The 26,472-nt window shown below is 40.8% G+C and overlaps 1 protein-coding gene across 6 annotated transcripts in view; it reads right to left on the reverse strand.

Annotated features, from left to right (window-relative positions):
- LOC120232645 (small ubiquitin-related modifier 2-like) overlaps positions 1–26,472 on the reverse strand; it is a 138,801-nt gene that overhangs the window by 109,475 nt on the left and 2,854 nt on the right. For 3 of the 6 annotated variants that reach the window (XM_039233484.1, XM_039233482.1, XM_039233481.1), the window contains exon 3: positions 15,237–15,329. The gene's annotated coding sequence lies outside the window, so the exon portion shown is untranslated. Of the gene's footprint in view, positions 1–15,236; positions 15,371–15,465; positions 15,477–26,472 lie in introns of those variants that run through there. The other 3 variants (XM_039233480.1, XM_039233479.1, XM_039233483.1) reach the window with 2 other exon arrangements.

Consider the following 26,472-nt stretch of genomic DNA (forward strand, 5'->3'; position numbering starts at 1 on the left):
AGACTCAAACTGCAAAATCTTTGGAGCTGCTCCTAGTGGATGGTGCAGCAGGTAAACAAATACTCCTAGGGATTCTAATGCAGGTGATCTAGGGACATAGGAAACCTACATTACAGTGCTTAGTATTTCCTTTGGTTCTGGCTTCATGAACAAAAACAGTCAATTTTATTGGACTTCTTCCCCAGTTCTAAAGCATTTCAAGGTCTCCTATTCACTACTGCCAAGGTTTCTGATTCTCTGTCCTTCTGGTCTCCACTCTCTCCAGAGTACCCATTTTATGATCCCTGGAGATTGGTTCTCTCCTAGTCAGCTCCTTGGCCCTCATTGGAGAGTATTTCATCTCTCTTCCCTCTTTGCAGGAAGGGGCTATGTCTTTCCCTTTCTTTTTTCTTTTCTTTTTTTTTTTTTTTTAAATTTATTTCTAGGAGAGAGAGACAGGATGAGCAGGGGAGGCTCAGAGAGAGAGGGAGTCACAGACCGAAAAAGGCTCCAGGCTCTGAGCTGGCAGTCAGCACAGAGCCCGACGCGGGGCTCGAACCCACGAACCACGAGATCATGACCTAAGCGAAAGTCCGACGCTTAACCGACTAAGCCACCCAGGCGCCCCTATGTCTTTCCCTTTCTTACTCCCATTCCAGAATGTGCACTGCTGGGCTGAATACACAGTAGAAGCTTGCAGAGTACAGTTTTGCTCCCTCTAGTGATCTGAACCTTAACACCCTGTTTTATTATTCCCCAGATGAGCACACTAGACCAAGCATATGCTTTTGTAGAAGAAAATCCCAAATAGGCTTCAGAGAAGATCATGAGCCAGCCTTCTAATTAGATTCAAATGACATAATGACACCCACTTCAGACACGGGTCTGGCTGTTCTTCATATTGCCTGAGTATTTCTATCTCACAATTGCAAGAATATTCTTCAGAAATTACCACTGTTCTCAAGTGATTTGGTTTCCCAGTTTCTGGTGCTTCACTTTCTTAAACTTCATAGACATCCCAGCAGCACTGAAAAATGCCCAATCTCTTCTATTTCTTCATCCTTATCTGGAATTCCTAGATATTTTTTTCAATTTGTATAGGTCATTGCTTTTCCCAAGGACCCACTGAAAAAAAAATAAGACAAAGTCTCCATCTTTGTGTAACTTATGTACAATGTACAAAAAAATTAAACAAGATGATGTCAGAGAGCAATGCATGCTCTTTAGAAAGTTAACAAAGTGAATATGGGCTACTCTTAGATTAGAAAGAGATGACTGTAATTAAGTGAAAAGTTGAGCCATCCACCTATCTGAGGCAAGAATCTTCCAGGTAGAAGGAACAGTAAACATCAAGCAAGCCTTGAGGGAGAAGTGTTCTTGGTATACTTGAAGAACAGCAAGAGGGTAACGAGAGCTTCACCAAGTCATACATGTTAGAGTAGAAGGAAATTATGAGTTTGGCTTTTATTATGAGTAGAATGGGAGCCAATGGAGGGTTTTGAGCAAGGAGGTTATAGGATCTTGTTTCCATTTTAAAAATATTTCTTTTACCTTCTGTGTAGAAAATAGAATGGAGAATTCTATTAGAGATAGCAGAAGCCACCTCAGTACATTTAAGCAGAAATGCTTACAAAGGTGTTGAAAGATCCAGAAGAACAAATTCTAATATGAATTTCCAGAAGTATTTTCCTGAATAACACCACAGAACTGGCATAATCAGGAGAGTGGAGAGTGTGGAATCCATTGCTCCAATAGCTGACTCCAGGATAACTCTGGCTCTGCTGAGATCATCACAAATTTTAGCTTCAAGATCACACTGCCTCATTCTCTATCTGTAATAAGCAAAGCATATATCCCATACTTTGCCTTGTGACACCCACAAAACTAGCAGCTATACCTTGGTACTTCTATTATTGCTGCTACAGAATAAGCAAAAGCTTCCAAGACTATGCTCATTAGTGGAAAGCAGAAACCACAGAAGCAGCATAGATTGCACCTCACATCCCCTTTCAAATCTCATACAAGTTTCTATACTTTGGCAGAGGCTAAGTACCAGTGGAATCCAGGCCATAACGGCAGAAAATGTGGCTTAGCTTTCCAATCTCTATCATTCAGTAAGGCTTGCTGTGATTGGAGTTGGAATGGGAGTCAAGTGAGCTAATCTATAATATTTGCTGGAGGATACAAAACTGGAAGTGGGGAACCCAGTTAGGAGGCTAATGTAGATGTCCACCTGAGAGATGGTGGTGGCTTAGACCAGAGCAAAAAAGGTAAAGGTGTTGAAAAGTGGTTAAATTTGTATTTTGCTCAGAAAATAGGACTCGTTTATAGATTGGCAGGGCTGGGGAAAAGAGAAACAAAGTGAAAAGATTAATATTCCTTCCTCCCCCTGCTCAGCCACACAATTTTCTTCGCAAACCCTCAAGCCTGGTTTAGAAGCCCCTCTTGTGTATATCACAGTATCACACTGTATCAGAATCCCTTGTTTCATCATTTATATTTTTACTAAACAATCATTTTCCCAGGGGTAGAACTTGTATCTGGCTGTGTGTGGTACAGTGCCTGGCACATGGCGCTCTCTCAGTAAATTCTGTTATACTAATGAATGAAGAAACACTGGATCACCTTGAGTTCACCACCCCAGTAGCACAGTTGAGTTTCTCTGTACTAAGGGCCCCTGATGACTCCTTGCTTATTGCCAGTGTTGCCAGGTGGGCCTACATCTTCCAATGTGCAGTGTGAAACAGTTTGGGTAGTCAGAAGCTAGAATTCAAGTGAGGGGCATGAGACTGAGCCTTACTGAAGCCAACACACATCATGTTCAGCTAAATTTTCCCTTTGCTATCCATGGGAGTGATGGCTCTAAGCACACAAAGCTACTGATAGAAAGGTATAAATGCAGAAGCTGCTGCTATGGAAACCGCCTGGGATATAAATGAAAAGTAAAGGTGAAGCACTGATTTGTTCAATATGGACTGAGAACTTTGAGTAAAATTATATTTGTAACATTTAAATTCTGTGACAATAAAATACCAAGTATATTCATTATAAATTACAAGGTGAAATGACAGAATGGTTCCATGTAACCCAAGTGTTTGACACCCCTACTGGGTAAGCCAGAAACTGTGCTTTAGGTCTTCCAAAGAAAAACTATATGAAGAGTCAGTTGCTTTGTAAATTGCCCCTTCTAAATTAAGAGGATAGAGTAGTCATTTCGAAATTAATTTTTTGTGATTCATTGAACTTAGTAGTTTGTATATTCCTTGGGGTTTTAAACTCTTCCTGGATCCTGTGTAGGAAAGGGTCTTTTTTCATATCCTGGAATCCAGGAGGTACAGAGTGGCAGACACACTTGGGACACATGGACCCACTAGCTCCTCCTGGACTGCATTATCTAATCTTCCTATACACCCGCCCTTGCCTCCAACCAGAGTCACACAGCTCATCTCAGGAACTATGAATAAGGCTAGCCTGCTCCAATGATCCACATTTTTGTTTGTAGCCTACTTCAGTAGTTTTCCTTCTCACCTGTCCTATCCACTGGCCAGAAAATGGCGACCCCACTCTGGAAGATCTTCCATTCTTTGAGAATTGACTGTATGCTTAGCAACAGTTTTAGGTGCTTTCCATGAATTAACTCCTTTTACCCTATAAGGAAGTCCTGATATTTTCTCACTCTAGAGATGAGGAAACTGAGGCACAGAGACATTAGGTAACTTGCCTAAGATCACACAGCTAGTGAGTGGCAGAGCTGGAATTCAAACCCAGCCAGTCTGCCCTTAGCTCTGACTTTCACTATATCGTCTCCCCTCCTGACTGGAAAATGGGAAGGATATTATCTACTTTACGGGGCTGCAGTGAGGATTAAATTGGTATTGTTCGTCCTCTGGAGTAGAGTGGTCATTTTCTGGCTAGTGAGCTGGGTTAGAGAGTACATTTTGCAAAGGAAGTTCCAGACATAATCCTCAACCTGATATAAGCATTTCCACCTTGAAAAATAAATCCAAAGTGAAGTTCTGCATAAAGTGAGGGCCACAATAATGGATTTCAGTGCAAAGAAGCTCTCCTAACATGTCTGCATTTAATGGAACACAAGAAGGGTCACTCTGACTTCACTTTAACGGCTGACTCCTAAATAGGATCTACAGGTTTACAGCGAAGCTTTTTCACACCTAATAGCTTTTAGAATAGGTTTATGCACTTGAATATGTTTGCAACCTGTTCCAAATGCCCTTTGCCCTTCCTTAGTCATTTGCTATTAACAGAAATAGCCTTGGTGGCTATTTGTCTTCTAAGGCATGTTGACCTTTTTTGCTCCACCTCAACTGAGTATCCTCCATGTGGGAGAGACAAAGTGTAGAGGAACCAATTCACTGTAATAACCATTGTTCTCATAAACCACATCAGGAACATGGAAGCTGTCACAAGAGCGGTAGTAGGTTCCTATCATCTTGTTTTATGGAAATTGGTACTTGCCAAATAATGTTATACTCACCTCTGGTTTCTATGCCAGCCCACTCTGTAAATTCAAGGGATTAAATGGATGCAATATGCCCACATCCTGAATAACAAGTTAGAGAATGGCTCATTTCTTTAAAATCCCATAATATCCAAGAACAAACCAATGGTTTAAGTTAGGCTCACAAGCTAAGAAATCAATTAAATATATAGTTCAAGCATTCATCCCCCATGGGCTTGACATTTCTAAAAAGGAGAAAGCTGCAACAGGAGACAAAATACAGCTCTTTGCTGACCAAGGAACCAATATTCAGTGGAATTGATCAACTGTAGCCTGATTTTTTTTTTCCTACTCAGACTTCTACAATGTCAATTAGTACCTAAAATGACTTCTACAATTTGTATTTTAGGATGTCAGGTGTTAAAATACTTTTTAGTGTGACCCATGCAAACCTTGATTGGGTTTATCTCTTCATTTGTTAAATGAGATTGGAATTCAGAGGATAAATCATGGTGGGCAAGGAGTCTGTTTTTAAAATATATTTTACATATTTTTAAAATTTATTTATTTTGAGAGAGAGAGAAAGCGTGGGCAGGGGAGGGGCAGAGAAAACGGAGAGAGGAAGAATCCCAAGCAGGCTATGCACTGCCAACATGAAGCTCAATTCATGAATGGTTCGAAATCATGAATGGTGAGATCATGACCTGAGCCAAAGTCAGATGCTTAACTGACTGAGCTACCCAGGTGCCCCAAAGAGAATTTGTTTTCAAAAAAGGACAGAATATGATGAGAATGCAGCTACTTATGTGAGAAACAAAGCTTACAGACTTTTAAGGGAAATAAGACACACACACACACACACACACACACACACACACACACACACACACACAGAGGGAGGGAGAGAGACAGAGAAAGAGATAGTTCTAATAAAAGGCACTACGTGATCAGGGTACAAAGAGAGACACACAGTGCATGTACTCACAGGTGGCTTTGGCTAGAAGAATATATGATACGGAATTTTTTTTAAAAAGGATAGGATTTTGGCAGAAGAAGGAAAATGGAGTATCTGGAAGAGAGCATTGTTCAGGGAAAGTCCAGTAGCCCCTTTAGGTTGGAGCTGAGCATGCATGACAGGAACAACAGGGAGAAGCTAGCTAGAAGGGTAGGTTGAAGTCATATAGCAAATGGTTTGGATGATGAAAGGATTAAAGAGGAGGTTAACACCAGAGGTGAAAAACCAATCAGAAGGCTATTGCAAAACTCTAAGTCAGGGATGAAGACTTGAACAGGGGTCAGCAGCATTGGTTTGACGAGGGCACAGTGGGACAAGCCTCAAGGAGATAGCTTTGGAGGCCAAACTGAAAGATACTGTAAGCCATAAATAAAGGCCTAGATAATCAAGAAACTTTCTCACTGTACCAACATCTAAAGTCTTCTCTCAGGACGGGTAGCAGTCCTGTTAAAACCATAAAAGATTAAATGAGATATTAGCATGAGATACCCCAGTTGACTGACTCAGGGAGTAAAATGAACATGCAGTCACTTCAGGGGCTTATTTGATTATTGGAAGGACATGTACACGATCCTGAAGCAGGATGCTGGATGGCAGCAGCAGACAGGACAGCTGGTAGTATGCTCTCAAATCTGAGACAGTACTATACCACCACCCTCCCACCTCCATATCTTCAATAGATCCTTGGATGGTATTCATCCTTACCCTTAGGCCAACTACTCCAAGAAGATACTATTTGGGTATGAAGTCTCCATGACTTGCAGGATGGTCTCAGCAACAACTTTTGTGTCTGCATTTCCATTGTTTGGGATTCTTAGAATTATAAAACTGAAGATTGGTAAGGACTTCACTGTTCAGCTGGCAAAACCATTGGAATCCTCTCAGTAAAGTTCCCATCAAGTAATCACGTAGTCTGTCTTTGAATATCCCCAAGGATGGAGACCTCATTCCATTTTGGGTTTTTCCTAAATATTATTTCTCTGTATCAACCCTTCTCTAAGAACTATTGTGTCACTACTCTACTGTGTAACTACTCTTGGCATCTTTACTAACTTGACTTCATTTCATCCTCCACAATGTCTTATTTTACAGATGATAAAACTGAAGATCAGAGAAAGTGGTTTGTCCAAGGTCACACAGCTGGTGAGTGGCAGAACTGGGATTTGAAATCCTAAATCGATTGGACTCTGATGCTCCTTCTATTAGAACTTAGTCAAAGCCAAAATCTGTCTGTCTATACCTGCCAGAATTATAACATCCCTTCCTGGAAAGAGGGTGGCATCTTTGAAGTTCAAAAGATGTAAATCTCCTGGATCCTTTTCATCATCAAAACAATTGAGAAATGCTAAAAAGACTACCAAAATAAAAGGCAAAGAAGGTCACACAACAAAGTCTTCTGATAGAGTGCCTGTCCTTATGATACATGGCAGTCAGTTTTCTGCTCTCTCAGTGCTCACCAATGGGCCTTCTACTCAACAAATGTGATGGCCACTTCCAAATCCTCATCTTCTATGAACTCTAACTTCTGGAAGTTTTCTTTTCCCTTACAGTCTGAGATATTTCATAATACCTAGACTGAGTCTAAAGGAAGAGTAAGAATGCACTCTGCAAAGGAGGAGGTCATATATCCAAATCCCTACTCAATGTCATCACTTACATGCCTAATAGTCAATACAAACATAAAATGTGAAAACTAAATTATTCTTATATTACATCATATATAAAAAATTAACTCAAAATGGCCTAATAAAAGACCTAAATGAAAGAGCTAAAACTGTGACACTCTTACAAGAAAATATAGGAGAAAAGCTTCAGGACATTGGATTTGGTAAGAACCTCTTAGATATAACACTAAAAAAGAAAAACAATAAACTAGACTACATCAAAATTAAAATCTCTTGGACATCAAAGGACTACCAAGAGAATGAAAGGCAACACCCAGAATGGGAGAAAATAATTGCAAATCATCAGTGTAGGACACTGAGCTGATGTTGCAGAATTGCTTGGATGTGGGGATCCTCAAACCCAGACATATACATCTGGTGGCAGAAGCACTGTGAATGTGGTAGTATTGTTCTGTCCAAGTGGAAAAGTAGACAACAGGAGAAAACCGGGGCTTCTCTAATACAGTTAGTAACAATGAAGCACGATATTTTCTAGATTGGCCCTGGGTCACAGAAACATGTGGCTTGGGAAGAGAAAGGATGAAAGGTAAAGCAGCTATACTGCTATCAGTTACCAATGGAATGCAGAAAGAGATCCAAATCCTGGGGAGCTGGTTCACTAGATGCATAAGGAAATGCAAACTAATAAGAAAAAGGCCAAATATTCAATCCTTGGTTTTTTTTTTCTGTGATACCTAAAATGAAATTAAAAGAGGGTACAGGGTCCAATCTTGATGTTAGACCAAGCTCAGATTTCAGTTAGTCTAAGCTTTGGCCACTCACCTCAAAGCCAAGAGGAAAATTATGCAAGGACAAAAGATAAATATTCCACCAGGTCTCTTATCTTTTATTGACAGTTGTTAACAAGGGGTGGAATATTAATCACTTGAGACAGGGGTTTCTTGGAAGCAGGGTTTCATGCTTTTCTTCCTAGTTTGGTCAGGAGTTTCCTGTCATGGCACCCACCATCTTGGTTTAATCCAGCTTCTTATAGAGTGCTGCCAGGAAAGGGCTCTGACTTTCTCAGTAGAAGGCAATGACTTCCTTTTTGTTGGCCTCCAGGCTTCCTATTAAAATCTAACTAACTTTCTCTAATACTTCTACTCTGCAGCATTCACAGCCAAAGACACAGACCCCAAATTAATCATTCCCATAATCCATTTCAATAAAGGTTCCTCAGGAAGCTGATGATAGTAAACCACAAAATCAAACAACTCCTTCACACTATACCCTCTTGAGGCACAAGGGAAGGGAGACCTAGGCGGCAAGTTGACCAAAGTAAAGCCATTTGGGTTTTAGGCTGACCCCAAAAGTCAGCAGGTTATAAAATGAGTGATAATATCCAACTCATGGAAGACCAAACTGAGGACTGATGGGGGCGGGGAGGAGAAGGGGGGTGATGGGCATAGAGGAGGGCACTTGTGGGGATGAGCACTGGGTGTTATACGGAAACCAACTTGACAATAAGCTATTATTTTTTTTTTTAATTTAAAAAAATTTTTAAAAAAAGATAAGAGACACAAACCCCAGGGCTTGCATCTCTCTTTCTCTCTCTCCTGCCAGCTCTCACATCTCTAGAGTATACTTTCATTTTTTTTCTTTTCTTTTTTACAAATAGTTTATTGTCAAATTAGTTTCCACATAACACCCAGTGCTCATCCCCACAAGTGCCCTCCTCCATGCCCATCCCTCCTCCCCCCCACATCCATCAGTCCTCAGTTTTTGTCAGCATTCAAGAGTCTCTCATGGTTTGCCTCTCTCCCTTTCCCCCACCATTTCCCCCCTTCTTCTCCCGGTTGGTCCTCTGTTAAGTTCCTCCTAGTCCTCCTATACGTGCACACATATGATATTTGTCCTTCTCTGCCTGACTTATTTCGCTCAGCATAACACCCTCAAGGTCCATCCATGTTGCTACACATGGCCAGATTTCATTGTTTCTCATTGCCATGTAGTATTCCATGGTATAGATAAACCACATCTTCTTGATCCATTCATCTGTTGATGGACACTTAGGCTCTTTCCATGTTTTAGCTATTGTGGAGAGTGCTGCTATGAACATTGGGGTACATGTGCTCCTATGCCTCAGCATTTCTGTATCCCTTGGGTAAATTCCTAGCAGTGCTATTGCTGGGTCATAGGGGAGTTCTATTGTTAGTTTCCTGAGGAACCTCCACACTGTTTTCCAGAGGGGCTGTACCAGTTTACATTCCCACCAACAGTGTAGGAGGGTGCCCGTTTCTCCACATCCTCGCCAGCATCTAGAGTTCTCTGATTTGCTCATTTTAGCCACTCTGACTGGCATGAGGTGGTATCTCAGTGTGGTTTTGATTTGTATTTCCCTGATGAGGAGGGATGCTGAGCATCGTTCCATGTGTCTGTTGGCCATCTGGATGTCCTCTTTGGAGAAGTGTCTGTTCATATCTTTCATTTTAATAAACTTTCTTGCTTATGTAGCTCACTTGTCCACTGTGTTGTGCCTATCCTTGAATATTTTCTCCCTATGAGACCAAGAGCCTTTGCCTGACATTAATGAGTCAGGCTGGGTCAAGGCCTCAGGTTCCACGGTCTCCCCAGTTCACCCGGCAATAGAACAGCATGTTTGGATTGATGCAGAACCCATATAGCTCACTACTGAACATTCACAGATGGCTATATGTGATTCAGACACAAAGGAGGTTACTCTTAAGGGAACATCGAGTCTGGTGGACTGGATAAAAGGCACTGTAAGATCAGTTTACCTTGAGAAAGGGAAAAGTCTTCCCTTGCAAATGCCAAGTAGAATATCCCCAGATGAAGCTGTTGATACGCTCTGTATGCAAGCCATGTGGACAGCCTTTATGATAGCTAGAATATTTTACCCACTGAATATGACAATAACCTGTGTCATGGTAAATGATATGATTAAGGGGGCCTCTTTCACATGGGCACCACAAAACACCTTGCTACAGAACTGAGGAACAATTCAGGAACTATATTGAAATTGCTGTCTCAATTTCCCCTCATGGGTCTTATAGATGCTAATAAAATATATTAGGTTAGTTAACAAGAGAATAGGAAGATGCAAGAGGAGAGTCAAGGGACTTCCCAATAAGGTGAAAATTTTTAAACAGTTATTACAAAAAAGGTGAATAAGGCAAATATTGATAGGAGCAAAACAAAGATGAAAAAGGGAGAGTCACAGGATAAAAGTGTTTACATGGTTGAGAAACGGGATGAATAAAGTGGACACTGATGGGGTTAAAATCAAGTTTTTTTAAACCAAGGTTTTAATATAGCACTACCAAAGGTTGGGAGGACCAAAGGGTCTCCCTGCTGGTCCCCTAACATTAAATGCTCCTAACAAGTCTAGTCTATTTATCCCAGTTTGGAAAATTTTAAATGCATAAAGGCCGAGTTAACAATGAGAAATGTGAACAACAATTGCTCATGCTTGTGGCAGCGGTTAGACATATTAATCAAGTTAAAGACTGACAAAAAGGGCCAGAAGCCCTTGGCTCAACCTCTCACTGGAAGTCCAAAGCCTTCTGCACAAGAGTGAGTAAAATGATCAGAGGGTGGAAAAGAGGTTTCCAGGACTCACTGACATAGGAGCCTCATATGCTGTGGTGCCAAAATCCATTGGTGAAGCCCAGACACGAGCTACAATTCGATTGAGAGAACATATGTCACACAGGGGAACTCGTTCCCTAGCAAGTATTGTTAAAACCCAAGTCCATTGATGAAGTCTTAATGGGAGCTACAGTTAAGAATATAAGGGTTAATGGGGGCGGCAGTGGCGCAAGCTGCGGTGGTGCTAAGTTCCCTGCACGGGGGCACGGAGGCCTCAGATCCCAGGTTGTATCCCTGCTTGACCCCGGGGGATCTGAGGCGGCGGCACTTCCCCCACCCCCCACTCAACGCCCACCAGCAGAGAAGCAGAGACTTGAGGGACTGTTTCAGGCGGTATAAACAAAGCCCGAGGACTGGGACCTGGAAACGAGGCAGGGCAGTCAGGCAAAGAACTCTGCCCACCTTGGCTACGTCCTAAGCACAGGGAGATCGTTTCCAAAGGAGTGATTTGCAATGCTTGGTTGAGAAGGGACTGGAGTAACGAAATTTTTCTCCCCGTAACCACCAAGGCAGGGCCTCAGGGAGCAGCCAGGGGACACAGTGAAGAAAAGACCTGCCTACACCAAACCACGCCCATCCCCGCCAGAGACCTGTTTTGTTGTTTTTGTTGTTTTTACCTGAGCCTTGGTTTGCGTGTTTATTGGTTTTGTCTGTGCATGTGTGTACCTTTCTTCCCTCTGTGGTTGTCTGTTTTCTTTTTCCAGAGCTACCTCAAGAAACAAGCCAAATTACAGAAGATATGAACAGACACTTCTCCAAAGAGGACATCCAGATGGCCAACAGACACATGAAACGATGCTCAGCATCCCTCCTCATCAGGGAAATACAAATCAAAACCACACTGAGATACCACCTCACGCCAGTCAGAGTGGCTAAAATGAGCAAATCAGATAACTCTAGATGCTGACGAGGATGTGGAGAAATGGGCACCCTCCTACACTGTTGGTGGGAATGGAAACTGGTGCAGCCCCTCTGGAAAACAGAGTGGCAGTTCCTCAAAAAATTAACACTAGAACTCCCCTATGACCCAGCAATAGCACTGCTAGGAATTTACCCAAAGACACAAAGAAATGGAAAAACATTCCATGCCCATGGATTGGAAGAATAAATATAGTTAAAATGGCATTACTACCCAAAGCAATCTACACATTCAATGCAATCCCAATCAAAATTGCACCAGCATACTTCTCAAAGCTAGAGCAAACTATCCTAAAATTTGTATGGAACCACAAAAGACCCCGAATAGCCAAAGTAATATTGAAGATGAAAACCAAAACGGGAGGTATCACCATCCCAGACTTTAGCCTCTACTACAAAGCTGTCATCATCAAGACAGTATGGTATTGGCACAAAAACAGACACATAGACCAATGGAATAGAATAGAGAACTCAGAATTGGACCCAAAAGTATACAGCCAAATAATCTTTGACAAAACAGGAAAGAGTATCCAGTGGAAAAAAGACAGCCTCTTTAACAGATGGTGCTGGGACAACTGGACAGCAACATGCAGAAGAATGAAACTAGATCATTTTCTCACACCATGCACAAAAATAAACTCAAAATGGATAAAGGGCCTGAATGTAAGACAGGAAACTATCAAAATCCTAGATGAGAAAGCAGGAAACCACCTCCTTGACCTCCACTGCAGCAATTTCTTACTTGACACACCCCAAAAGCAAGGAAATCAAGAACAAAAATAAACTATTGGGACCTCATCAAGATTAAAAGCTTCTGCACGGCAAAGGAAAAAATCCATAAAACTGATAGGCAACCGATAGAATGGGTAAAGAAAATTGCAAATGAGGGGCGCCTGGGTGGCTTAGTCGGTTAAGCGTCCGACTTTCACTTAGGTCATGATCTCGCGGTTCGTGGGTTCGAGCCCCGCGTCGGGCTCTGTGCTGACTGCCAGCTCAGAGCCTGGAGCCTGTTTCAGTCTGTGACTCCCTCTCTCTCTGACCCTCCCCTGCTCACGCTGTCTCTCTCTCTCTCTCCTAGAAATAAATAAAAAAAAAAAAAAAAAGAAAGAAAATTGCAAATGACATATCAGATAAAGGGCTAGTATCCAAAATCTATAAGGAACTCCCTAACTCTACACCGGAAAAACAAACAATCCAGGGACAGGGGTGACTAGAGGCCAGCCATCAGCAGCCCCACTGAAGGATAATGTAGATAGTAACAGCTAGAACTTTAGTGTAGTGGTAGAGGTCTATCCATTAGTGCATTAAAACCTCCCTCAGTAGTGTCTCTGTTTCCTGTGCTTAATCCCCTCTGTTACACTGAGTTTCTGAAGAATATGAAGTCTGTAAATGTTAGTCTGGCTTGCCTGAATTTAGGTAACCATTTCATAGTGCATATAAATACTGAATTAATACACTGTACACCTGAAACTAATATAACATTATGTGTCAATTATACTTCAATTAAAAAAAAAGGGATGGGCACCTGGGTAACTCAGCTGGAGTTGAGCAACTGACTTTTTTTTTTATTTTTTAAAAAAATTTTTTAACATTTTATTTATTTCTGAGAGAGAGAGAGAGAGCGAGCGAGCATGAACAGGCAAGGGTCAGAGAGAGAGAGGGAGACACAGAATCCAAAAGAGGCTCCAGGCTCTGAGCTGTCAGCACAGAGCCCAACACAGAGCTCAAACCCATGAACCATGAGATCATGACCTGAGCCGAAATCAGATGCTTAACCAACTTAGCCACCAAAGCACCCCGAGCAACTGACTCTTGATTTTAGCTCAGGTCATGATTCCAGGGTCGTGGGATCCAGGCCTTCGCCAGCCTCGGTGCTGAGTGTGGAACCTGCTTAAGATTCTCTGTCTCACTTACTCTGCCTCTCTCCCCTGCTTGTGCTCTCTTGCTCAGGCACTGCGTACTAAGATAAAAAGGCATGTTCCACAGTTAGACCATGAGAGCTGATGACCCCTGGTGGCTAGAAGTGGTAGTCACAACAACCCTTCCAGATGGATGATGGAGAAACCTGTCAGGGTTGAAGAAATGAGCCAGAAAGTTGGGACACAGAGGGATTCCCTTATGTCAGGGTTGTTCCATTAATAAATAGGCATTATCACTGCCATGTTTCACATAAGAAAACTGAGATTCAGAGGCTGTGACATTAGATCTTCAGATTTGTAGTCCATTACATTTTTTAGTACACTATCCTACAAGTCCCTGAGATAAATACCTTAGATGTAGTGGAGCATTTTCCCTGTTCTCACCCTTCAATGGTAAGGGAAGGATATACTGCTAGAAGATGATATAGATGTTTAAAGGCAGGTTTCTGCAGGCTTTGGGGAGAGAGCTGGGACCTACACACATTGTGAACGTCCTGCAAAAGTAAAGAGAAACTTGCAAAATTCGAAAAAAAAAAAATCCAACAATCTTTCCCTTTGTGACACTTGGTCAAAACTGTTGGTGCATACTGCACTCTATAAATGAAGACAGGTTAACGTCTTAACTGTTGGACAGCTTTCTAATTGGCTTGGGATTAGGCAATGGAAAAGGCTTTCCTGACTGCCTAATATCTTCTCTGGGAGAAACAATATTCTGTTGGAGTTTGAGGAGTCTTTGTGGGTACATAAGAATCCTTGTTCCTCAGGATACCTGCGTGGCTCAGTCAGCTAAGTGTCCGACTTCGGCTCAGACCATGATCTCATGGTTCATGAGTTCAAGCCCTGTGTCGGGCTCTGTGCTAACAGCTTAGAGCCTGGAGCCTGCTTCAGATTCTGTGTCTCCCTCTCTCTCTCTGCCCCTCCCCTCCCCCCGTGTGCGTTCTCTCTCTTTCTCTCTCTCCCCCACTCTTTCTCTCAAAAATAAACATTAAAAAATTAAAAGAATGCTTGTTACTCAATGAATCAATGAATAAAGAATTTTGAACGAAACATTTGAATTTCTTCTTAAAAGAATTCATAAACAGTTGTTTTTAGCTTAGATTGTTGTCAGGAAATTTCAGAAATTCAGGCCACAGAAACTCTGATATAGCTTTCCATATGAAAGAGAATTGCCTCTATCACACTCTTGACAAGTAACCATTCATCAGCTGTATGAACAGCCGTAGTAACAATTAGAGGCTTCACTCCCTTGAAATACAGCCTATTGTACTTTTAGGTCTGTTACAAATATAAACCCATGCACAAATTCTATGCAGGTTGAGCATAGGTAGTCCAGTGAGTAAATGACTATGGTCAAGGCTGAAGGTGTAATCAAACACCCTGGGAACCAAAAATTGTTCATTTTATATAGTTTTCCTCAGAAACAGTGAAAAGTTAGATGGGGGAGATGAATAGAAAGAAGAATTTCTACACAGATTCACTTTTATTCTGCTTTCTCTTGGAAAGTCATATAAAAGCACATTTCTCCATCCTTGGAGCTCAGCTGCTACTAGCATTTTATTTCTGTATTAGTCAGGGTTAGTCAGAGTAACAATCAATAGAATATATATATTTGTATGTTACGTAGGTAGGTAGGTATTGAGGTATGTGCTTATTGATTATATGAATTGTCTTACCAGGTTATGGAAGTCAAGAAATCCCAAGATCTGCTGTCTGCAAGTGGGAGAACCAGGAAAGCTGGCAGCGTAATTTCGTCAGAGTCCAGAGATCTGAGAATCAAGGGGTTGATGGTGTAAGTCCCAGTCTGGGTCTGAAAGTTGGAGAACCAGAAGCATCAATGTCTGAGGGCAGGAGGAGATGGATGTTTAAGCTTAAGCAGAGAGGATGAATTTACTCTTTGTCTACCTTTCCTTCTATTCAGGCCCTCAGTGGATTGGGTGATAACACCCTGTAATGGTGAGGGCCATCTACCTTTGTTATTCAGTCTATTGATTCAAATGCCAAATTCTTCCAGAGACACCCTCACAGACATACTCAAAATAATGTTTTACCAGGTATCTAGATATCCCCTTAGCCAAGTCCAGTTGACACATAAAATAAATGATCCAAATTTCTATGGAGACTATTTACTATTTTGAAAGTCCATGAGATAAGGTTCACGTACTTACATGATGGTGGCCTTATATGTATGAAGAGAAAATTGGGAACAGCTCCTAGGAGTCAGATTGCTCCCACAAATAGACTAACAAATGAATTTAATTTATTAGAATGAAATGGATAATGCCTTTATAAAATAGTCTTTCATGGTAAGTTTGAAAAAAAGACATTCTAAAGGCCAGTGTCTAAAGGCTCATCTGCTTGTCTCAATCTATTCTGTTCCTGCCTAAGGTTAAGACTCATTATCTTTAACAGTAAACTATGAAAGAAAAATAAAGACTCATTATCCCTATGTTTATGGCCTTGATGATGATGATGGTTTCACAGGTATATACCTAATGCCAAGCTCACTGAATTATATGCAATAAATGTGTACCACTTTTTACATGGCAAAAAAAGACTTCATTATCTCTAATTTGGATCATTAACATAGTCTTCTTTATCCTTGGTTTGTTTTTGTTTTTTTCTGGGGTTTTGTTTTTTTGTTTTTTTGGTTTTTTTTTTTTTTTGCTTTCACTAGGATGTGTATAGGTGTGGATTTCTATTTATTTATCCTGCTTAGGATTCAAGGGGCTTCTAGAATCCTTGGAGTACTGCCTTTCATCTCCTCTGGAAAATTTTTCGCCGTCACCTTCCCCATTTCTCTTTCTTGTCCTTCTGAGACTCAAATGTACAGTAGACCTTCTCACTCTATTCATTGTGTCTCTTATCACACATTTTCTTTTTTTTTCCCTATAATTTGTTTCACTAGGAGGAATTCTGGATAATTTCTTCTTATCTACCTTTCAATGTAATAATTCTCTCTTAAGGAAGTGGCAGGGTATAAAGTGCTAAATGGGAAAAATCTACAGCCAGAATACTCTCTCTGGCCTGGCTATCATTCAGGAAAGAGAGATAAAGAGTTTCCCAAACAAAAATTAAAGCAGTTCATGACCACTAACCCAGCCCTGCAAGAAATATTAAAAGGGACACTTTGAGTGGAAAGGAGGGAGCAAAAGTGACAGTATAAAGGTATGAAACAAAAAAGCAGTAAAAATGAGTATTTATATAAAAAAAATCGCTAAAGGTACTCACAAAAGGATATAAAATATAATAACATATACCTAACAGGTGGGGACAAGAAAAGAATGAATTCAAAATTACATGACCATCAAGTTAACATAGGCTGCTATATGCAGAAGAGGTTATATAGAATCCTAATGTTAACCATACATCAGAAACCACTAATAAATATGCAAAGAACAAAGAGAAAGAAATCCAAATATATCACTAAGGAAATCAACAAGACATGAAAGAGAAAAAGAAAGTATCCAAGAAAATCTTCAGAAACAACCACCAAATAAATATAAAATGGCAATAAATGTACATCTATCAATAGTTACTTTTAACATAAATGGACTAAACCCTCCAACCAAAATACACATGGTAACAAAATGGATAAAAAAACAAGACCCATCTATATGCTCCTTACAAGAGACTCATTTCAGATCTAAAGACACCTGCAGGTTGAAAGTGAAGGGATGGAGAAACATCTATCATCCAAACGGATATCAAAAGAAAGCTGGAGTAGCAATACTTACATCAGACAAAAAGACTTTTTTTTATGTTTTATTTATTTCTGAGACAGAGAGAGACAGTATGAGCTGGGGAGGATCAGAGAGAGAGGAAGATACAGAATCTGAAACAGGCTCCAGGCTCTGAGCTAGCTGTCAGCACAGAGCCAGATGCGGTGCTCAAACCCACGAACTGTGAGATCATGACCTGAGCCTAAGTTGGACGCTTAACCGACTGAGCCACCCAGGCATCCCCAGACAAAAAGATTTTAAAGAAAGATTGTAACAAGAGACAAAGAAGGGCACTTATAATCATAAAGGGTACAATCCAACAAGAAAATATAACAATTCTAGATATTCATGCACCCAACCTAGGAGCACCCAAATACATAAAATAGTAACAAACATAAAGGAGTTAATCAATAATAATACAATAATTGTAGGGGATTTTAACAACCTACTTACAGCAATGGACAGATCATTCAAACTGGTCTTGAATGACACACTGGAACAGATGGACTTAACAGATGTATTTAGACTATTCCATCCTAAAACAGTGGAGTATATACTCTTTTAAAGTACACATAAAACATTCTCTAGAATAGATCTCTTATTAGGCCACAAAACAAGCTTCAACAAACTTAGGAAGATCAAAGCCATACCATGCAGTTTTTCGACCACAACACTATGAAACTAGAAATCAACCACAAGAAAAAATCTGGAAAACCACAAATACATAGAGGTTAAAAATAATATGCTACTAAATAATGAATAGGTCAGTCAGGAAATCAACAGATAAATTAAAAAGTACATGGAAACAAATAAAAATGAAAACACAAAGGTCCAAAACCTTCGGGATGGAACAAAAGTAACCCAAAGAGGAAAGGATATAGTAATACAGGCCTATTTCAAGAAGCAAAAAAAAATCTAAACAACCTAGTAACCTTTCAACTAAAAAGACAGAAAAAGAAAAAAATAAAAAAACCTAAAACCAGCAGAAGGAAAAGAATAATAAAAATTAGAGCAAAAATAAATGATATAGAAAGTAAAAAAAAAAAAAAAAAAAAAAAAAAACTAGGAAAGATCAATGAAACCAGGAGCTCTTTGAAAAAAAATCAATTAAATTGAGGGGTACCTGGGTGACTCAGTAGGTTAAGCAGCCAATTCTCGAACTCAGCTGAGGTCATCATCTCACAGTTCATGAGATCAAGTCCTGCGTTGGGCTCTGCACTGAACAGTGCGCAGCCTGCTTGGGACTGTCTCTCTCTGCCCGTCCTGCTCTCTCTCTCTCTCTCTCTCTCTCAACATAAATAAATACAATTTTTTTAAAAAAAATCAATAAAATTGATAAACCTCTAGCAATATTTACCAAGAAAAAAAGAGAAAGGATTCAAATAAATAAAATCACAAAGGAGAAAGGAGAAATAACAACCACAGAAGTAAAAATAATTATAAGAGAATATTATGAAAAACTATATGCCAACAAATTACACAACCTAGAAGACATGGAAAAATTCCTAGAAATAAACTACCAAAACTGAAACAGGAATAGAAAATTAGAACCGATCAATTAGCAGCAATGAAACTGAATCAGTAATCAAAAAACACCCAACAAACAAAAGTCCAGAACCAGATGGTTTCACAGGCGAATTCTACCAAACATTTAAAGAAGAGTTAATACTGATTCTTCTCAAACTATTCCAAATAAAAAAAGGAAAGAAGGAAGGAAAACTTCCAAACTCATTCTATAGGCCAGCATCACCCTGATACCAAAACCAGATAAAGACACCACTAACAAAGAACTACAGGCCAATATCCCTGATGAACATAGATGCAAGAATCCTCAAGAAAGTACTGGCAAGCCAAATCCAACAATACATTAAAAAATCACTTGTCCCAATCAAGTGTGATTTATTCCTGGATTGCAAGGGCAGTTAATATTGGCAAATCAATGTGATACATGCCATCAATAAGAGAGAGCGTAAGAACCATACGATCATTTCAACACAGAGAAAGCATTTGACAAATACAACATCCGTTCGTGATAAAAACTCTCTGCAGATAGGTCTAGAGAGAATATACCTCAACATAATAAAGGCTGTATGTGAAAAACCCACAGCTAATATCATCCTAAATAGGGAAAAACTGAGAGCTTTTCCTCTATAGTCAGGAACAAGACAAGGATGTCCACTCTCATCATGTTATTTAATATAGTACTAGAAGTCCTAGCCACAGCAATCAGACAACAAAAAGAAATTAAAAGCATCCAAATTGGCAAGGAAGAAGTAAAACTTTCACTATTTACAGGTGACATGATACTATATATAGAAAACCTGAAAGAATGCCAAAAAACTGATAGAATTGATAAACAAACTCAGTAAATTAACAGGATGCAAAATCAGTTTACAGAAATCTGTTGCATTCCTATACACCAAAAATGAAGCTGCAGAAAAATAAATTAAGAAAACATTCCCATTTACAATTGTACCAAAAATAGTAAGATACCTAGGAATAAACCTAACCAAAGAGGTGAAAGACCTGTACTCTTTTAAACTTTTAAAAACAGTGATGAGGGGCACCTGGGTGGCTCAGTCGGTTGAGCGCCCAACTTCGGCTCAGGGCATGATCTCACGGTTCGTGGGTTCGAGCCCCACATCAGGCTCTGTGCTGACTGCCAGCTCAGAGCCTGGAGCCTGTTTTGGATTCTGTATCTCCCTCTCTCTCTGACCCTCCCCTGCTCACGCTCACGCTCCCACTGTCTCTCTCTCAGACAAAAATAAAACATTAAAAAAAAAAAAACAGTGATGAAAAAAATTGAAGAGGACACAAAGAAATGGAAAGATATTCCATGTTTACGGATTTGAAGAATAAATACTGTAAAAATGTCTATACTACCCAAATAACCAAGACATTTAATGCAATTCCTATCAAGAAATCAACAGCATTTTTCACAGAAGTAGAACAAACAATTTTCTTTTAATGTTTTATTTATTTCTGAGAGAGAGAGCCAGCATGAGCAGGGGAGGGTCAGAGAGAGAAGGAGATACAGAATCTGAAGCAGGCTCCAGGCTCTGAGCTGGCTGTCAGCACAGAGCCTGACACGGGGCTTGAACCCATAAACCATGAGATCATGACCTGAGCCGAAATCGGACACTCAACCGACTGAGCCACCCAGGCACCCCTAGAACAAACAATTCTAAAATTGATATAGAACCACAAAAACCCTGAATAGCCAAAGCAATCTTGAAAAAGAAAAGCAAAGCTGGAGGCATCCCAATTCTGGATTTCAAGTTATATTACAAAGTTGTAGTAATCAAAACAGTATGGTACTGGCACAATGACAGGCATATAGAAAAACAGAACAGGACAGAAAACCCAGAAATAAACCAACAACTTTATAGTCAATTAATGTTCAAAAAAGCAGAAAGACTATCCAATGGGAAAAAGACTGCCCCTTCAACAAATAGTGTTGAGAAAACTGGACAGCTACATGCAAAAGAAAGAAACTGGATTGCTTTCGTACACTGCTCACAAAAATAAATTCAAAGTTGATTAAAGACCAAAATGTAAGAACTGGAAGCATAAAAATCCTGGAACATAGAGAGTAGCTTTTTAGACATCGGCCAGAGCAACTTTATTCTAGATAGGTCTCTGGCGGCAAGAGTAACAAACGCAAAAATAAACTATTAGAATTATATCAAATTAAAAAGCTTCTGCACAGGGGCGCCTGGGTGGCTCAGTCGGTTAAGCATCCGACTTCAGCTCAGGTCACGACCTCACAGTTTGTGGGTTCGAGCCCCGCATCAGGCTCTGTGCTGACTGCCAGCTCAGAGCCTAGAGCCTCTTTCAGATTCTGTATCTCCTTCTCTCTCTGACCTTCCCCTGCTCATGCTGTCTCTCTCTCTCTCTCAGAAATAAATAAAACTAATAAATAAATAAATAAAAAAAAATAAAAAGCTTCTGCACAGCAAAGCTAATCAGCAAAAGGCAACCCTGTGAATGGGAGATGATATCTGCAAATGAAATATCTGATAAAGGGTTAATATCCAAAATATGTAAAGAACTTCTACAACTTAACATCTAAAAAGCAAATAATCCAATTAAAAAATGGGCAGAAGATATAAATAGATATTTCTCCAAAGACATACAAATGGCCAACAGACACATGAAAAGATGCTCATCATCACTTACATTGAAGAGCCAAAAATTAAGTCCTCCATTAAGAGCAACCTCAGGCTGGGGAGCCTGGGTGGCTTAGTCGGTTAAGCGTCCGACTTTCGCTTGGGTCATGATCTCGCGGTTCGTGGGTTCGGGCCCCGCGTCAGGCTCTGTGCTGACTGCCAGCTCAGAGCCTGGAGCCGGTTTCAGTCTGTGACTCCCTCTCTCTCTGACCCTCCCCTGCTCACACTCTCTCTCTCCTAGAAATAAATAAAAACATTTAAAAAAAATTTAAAAAAAAAAAAAAAAAGAGCAACCTCGGGCTGCACGTAGCTCCAGTTCCTCAGATTGCTCAAGGCTAAAGCCATCCTCGGACCGCCCTCAGATCAGCTAATCAAAAAAACATTCCTATGGTCTGAGTCAAGGCTGGGAACTGCAAACAGTTATTTTATACAAACTAGCCAACTTCTCACTGCTTGCCTGAACCCCACATGGGCCCTTTGAACTCACCTCATAATTGGTCATTTTCAAAGGATTCTCAAAAGTTATGATTGGGTCCCACCAAAAGCAATGAACACCTCACAGATACTGAATGGTCAAAGCTGTTACCATGGGTGCTGTACAATTGTAATTGGTGCTTATGTGATGATGCTATATGTACTGTAACACCCCCATCCCTTACTCCTTAAAAACCCTTTTTGCTATTGTTCTTGGCTTCACCTTACTGCCATGACACCGGTAGGCGGGTGAGCCCCTGCTCGAGCTTGTAATAAAGACCCTTTTGTATTTGCATCAGTGCCGGCTCCTTGGAGGTCTCTGGGACTCGCGATTCGGGCACAACAACATCAGGGAAATGCAATTCAAAACTACAATAAGATATCGTCTCATCTCTGTCAGAATGGCTAAAATCAACAACATAAGAAACAACAGGTATTGATGAGGACGTGAAGAAAGAGGAGCCCTCTTCCACTGCTGGTGGGAATGCAAACTGGTGCCAGTACTCTAGAAAACAGTACAGAAGTTCTTCAAAAAGTTTAAAATAGAAGTACCCTATGTACCCTATGATCCATGAATTGCACTACTGGTATTTAACCAAAGAATACAAAAACACTAATTCAAAGGGATACATGCACTTCTGTTTATAGAAGCATTATCTATAATAGCTAAATTATGGAAGCAGCCCAAATGTCCATCGACTGATGAATGGATAAAGAAGATGTGGTATACACACACACACACAATGGAGTATTACACAGCCATAAAAAGAATGAAATCTTGCCATTTGCAATGACATGGATGGAAGTAGAATTATGCTAAGCAAAATAAGTCAAAGGAAGAGAAATACCATATGATTTCATTCATATGTAGAATTTAAGAAACAAAACAAAGGAGTGAAGGGGAAAAAGGGAGAAAGAGAGATGGAGCAGGAGAGGCGGGGGGGGGGGCGGGGAAGAGCGAGAGGAAGAGAAGCAAAGAAACAGACTCTTAACTAGAAAGAACTGATAATTACCAGAGGGGAGGTAGGTGGGGGATGGGTTGAAGAGGCGATGGCGATTAAGGAGGGCATTTATGACGAGCACCGAGTGTTGTATGGAATTGTTGAATAACTATACTGTATACCTGCAAATAATAGTACACTATGTTCACCAACTGGAATTAAAATAAAACCTTAAAAATAATTCTCTTTTTCCTTATACCTATCCTTGTCTAACAGTTGTGTTTATCCTTCTGTTAAGCACATGCACTGCACTGTGCATCTTTATGTTTTAGATCTAGGTGTCCTATTTGATTATTTTTCAAATTGACTAGGTCACTTTTTATGATTTTTTTTGTTCCCTACAGCTATTTTAAAGCTTATTTTTTTTAATTTTTTGAACTACAGTAAACCATAGTCATCTTAGTCTATGTCTCATAATTCTGATGTCTGAAGTCTCTGAATTTCTTTTGTCTATTTTTTCTTCTGGTTGTCACAATGATATTTTGTGTGCCTACTTATTTTTAACTATGTGCTTATATGTTATTGAAAAATTATTTGTGAGACAGATTTCAGGCCTAGGAAGACAGAACCTTTCTGCAGGGAGTGTTTTCACTTGCTCTTGTCAAATACCTGGCAACAGTACCTGTCTAAGACTACTTTAATCCATGTTGAGGAACGGGAGTTCCTTGTAACACCCTGGTGATGGGTATCTAGGCTGCAAGCCCAAATGTCTGGCAACAATACTTGTCCAAGACTCCTTTTTTTATTTTTTAGACACACACAGGGGACGGGCAGAGAGAGAGAAGAGAATCCAAAACTGGCTCTGCACTGACAGTAGCAAGCCCCTTGCAAGGCTTGAATTCACAAACTGTGAGATCATAACCTGAGCCAAAGTCGGACTCTTAACCAACTGAGCCACCCAGGCGCCCCTGCCCAAGGCTTCTTTAATCCAACTTCAGGGATTGGGAGTTCCTTGGATCACCCTGCTGATGGGTATTACTCCAGGCTACAAGTCCATGCAAGGGCTTGTTACTTCTGGTTCATTCTTTTCCTGGAGGGTAGCCACTTAGTTTCAGCTTAAAGTGGCTGAGTGGCTTATTAGATCTACTCATTTGGGATGTGGGTTTCAACTTCTTGTCCCCTTTGCCCATAAGGTCATGAAAAAGCACAGCTCAGTTTCACAGTTAGTTTCTTCTGTATTCAGCAAATGCCCTTGGGCAAAAGTAGATTGAGTGCTGGGCTTTTCTATCTAGGTCCTTGTCTTTTTTTTTTTTTAATTTTTAATGTTTTTATTTATTTCTGAGAGAGAGACAGAGAGACACAGAGAGAGAGACACAGAGAGAGAGACACACAGAGACAGAGACACAGAGAGAGAGACACACAGAGAGACACAGAGAGACACACAGAGAGACACACAGAGAGAGAGACACACACAGAGACACAGAGAGAGAGAGACACAGAGAGAGAGACACAGAGAGAGAGAGAGACACAGAGAGAGAGAGACACAGAGAGACACAGAGAGAGAGAGACACAGAGAGACACAGAGAGAGAGAGAGACACAGAGAGAGAGAGACAGAGAGAGAGAGAGACACAGAGAGAGAGAGACACAGAGAGAGAGACACAGAGAGAGAGAGACACACAGAGAGAGAGACACACAGAGAGAGAGACACATAGAGAGAGAGACACATAGAGAGAGAGAGACACATAGAGAGACACAGAGAGAGAGAGACACAGAGAGAGAGACACACAGAGAGAGAGAGACACAGAGAGAGAGAGACACAGAGAGAGAGAGACACAGAGAGAGAGAGAGACACAGAGAGAGAGAGAGAGAGACAGCTTGAGCAGGGGAGGGTCAGAGAAAGAGGGAGATACAGAATCTGAAGCAGGCCCCAGGCTCTGAGCTGGCTGTCAGCACAGAGCCCGTCAGCACAGAGCCTGATGCAGGGCTAGAACCCACGAACTGAGAGATCATGACCTGAGCTGAAGTCGGACCAACTGAGCCACCCAGGCGCCCCTCCAGGTCCTTGTCTTCTTCTAGATTTTAGCATCATTTCTTAGCTCTTAATGAAAGTAATTACTTTTAATGTTTTATCTAGGTTTTTTTTAGTTGTCCTTATTTGGGATGGTTAGTCCAAATTACTCAGACTGCAATTACCAGAAGCAGAGGTGTACAATATTCTCCTAACTGCTCTCCTTATTCCCAGTCTCTTCCAGTTTCTCTTTCTCCTTCACAGAGGTACTGAACGTTTCTTCCTCATTGTATCATTTCCTCTGCACAAATCCATCAAAAGCTTACTGTTAAATGTACACCAGAAATCAAATTCCTTAGTTTGGACAATCAGATCTAAACTCTTTTTTGTGGTACTGATTCACAGGTATTTACTGTGTACTCAGTGTGTGGCCCTCACTAGGCCAGGTGCTATCTAGTCTTTTAATTCTTACCTCTTTTACCTCTTGGTTTACCTCACAACTCACATTACACTCCAGCCAAACTGGAATACTCACTGTAATGTGGCAGAGCTGGGTCAGAACACAGATGGGCTAATGCCTAGGTCAGTGCCCTTTCCTTTACACCATGATCCTGTATTCAGGTTTAAATCTATTCAATCTGGATATTTATGTATATTCTAATAAATTAACTAGACAAAAGCTGAACACATACAAATTGTAGTGGCTGATATATATTTTTTGTTGCCTTTGGGCTATTTATCATGGAGTCTGGGATGTAAGCTCTGGAAGAAAACTATTGCCATCAAATTTTTAGCAATTGCTGTAGTCACGAGGACACCTAGGGAAAAAGCAATTCAGGCTTGCTTGCTTTGACAAATGTGGGAACAACCAGCTTGCAAACAAATCTACTCCCACCTGCTGGCAGTTGCCTGAAATACCAGTCAAAACCAATTTATCACAGAAAAACAAAAACCAAAAAACAGTTCTGGAAACAGGATTCTAATTTTGGCCTCTGCCATGTAACCTTGGGCCAGTCCCTCTCCCTTCTCTAGGCTTCAGTGTCCCCACATATACAATTCAGGCGCTTGGACAAACTTACCTGGAATGGCCCTTCTGTCTTTGGGAAGCAAGGACTGTCTTCAAGGATGCCTGAGTGACCAGGGACAAGGGATGAAAGATTAAGGGCAGTAGGGGTGGGCTTGACTGACCCACTCCTTTATGTGATTGTTAGGGATAGGTGTATACTCCCACCTTTATTTTGTCTAATCTTGCATTCTTGTGGGAAGGAAGCATTTGCTGCAATGGAAGGAAAAAGGGTGGAGGAGAAAGAGGGGGAAGGAAGGTGCTAGGGTGCTCTGCTGGTTATAAGAAGGCAGGAAATTAGGAGATATATTTTAAAAGTGATTCTAAAATTGGGGCGCCTGGGTGGCTTAGTCAGTTAAGCGTCCGACTTTCGCTTAGGTCATGATCTCACGGTTCGTGGGTTCGAGCCCCGCGTCGGGCTCTGTGCTGACTGCCAGCTCAGAGCCTGGAGCCTGTTTCAGTCTGTGACTCCCTCTCTCTCTGACCCTCCCCTGCTCACGCTCTCTCTCTCTCTAGAAATAAATTTAAAAAACC

The sequence above is a fragment of the Hyaena hyaena genome, unplaced genomic scaffold (genome assembly GCF_003009895.1).
Source record: "Hyaena hyaena isolate Hyena2069 unplaced genomic scaffold, ASM300989v1 scaffold_77, whole genome shotgun sequence".
Classification (NCBI taxonomy): domain Eukaryota; kingdom Metazoa; phylum Chordata; class Mammalia; order Carnivora; family Hyaenidae; genus Hyaena; species Hyaena hyaena.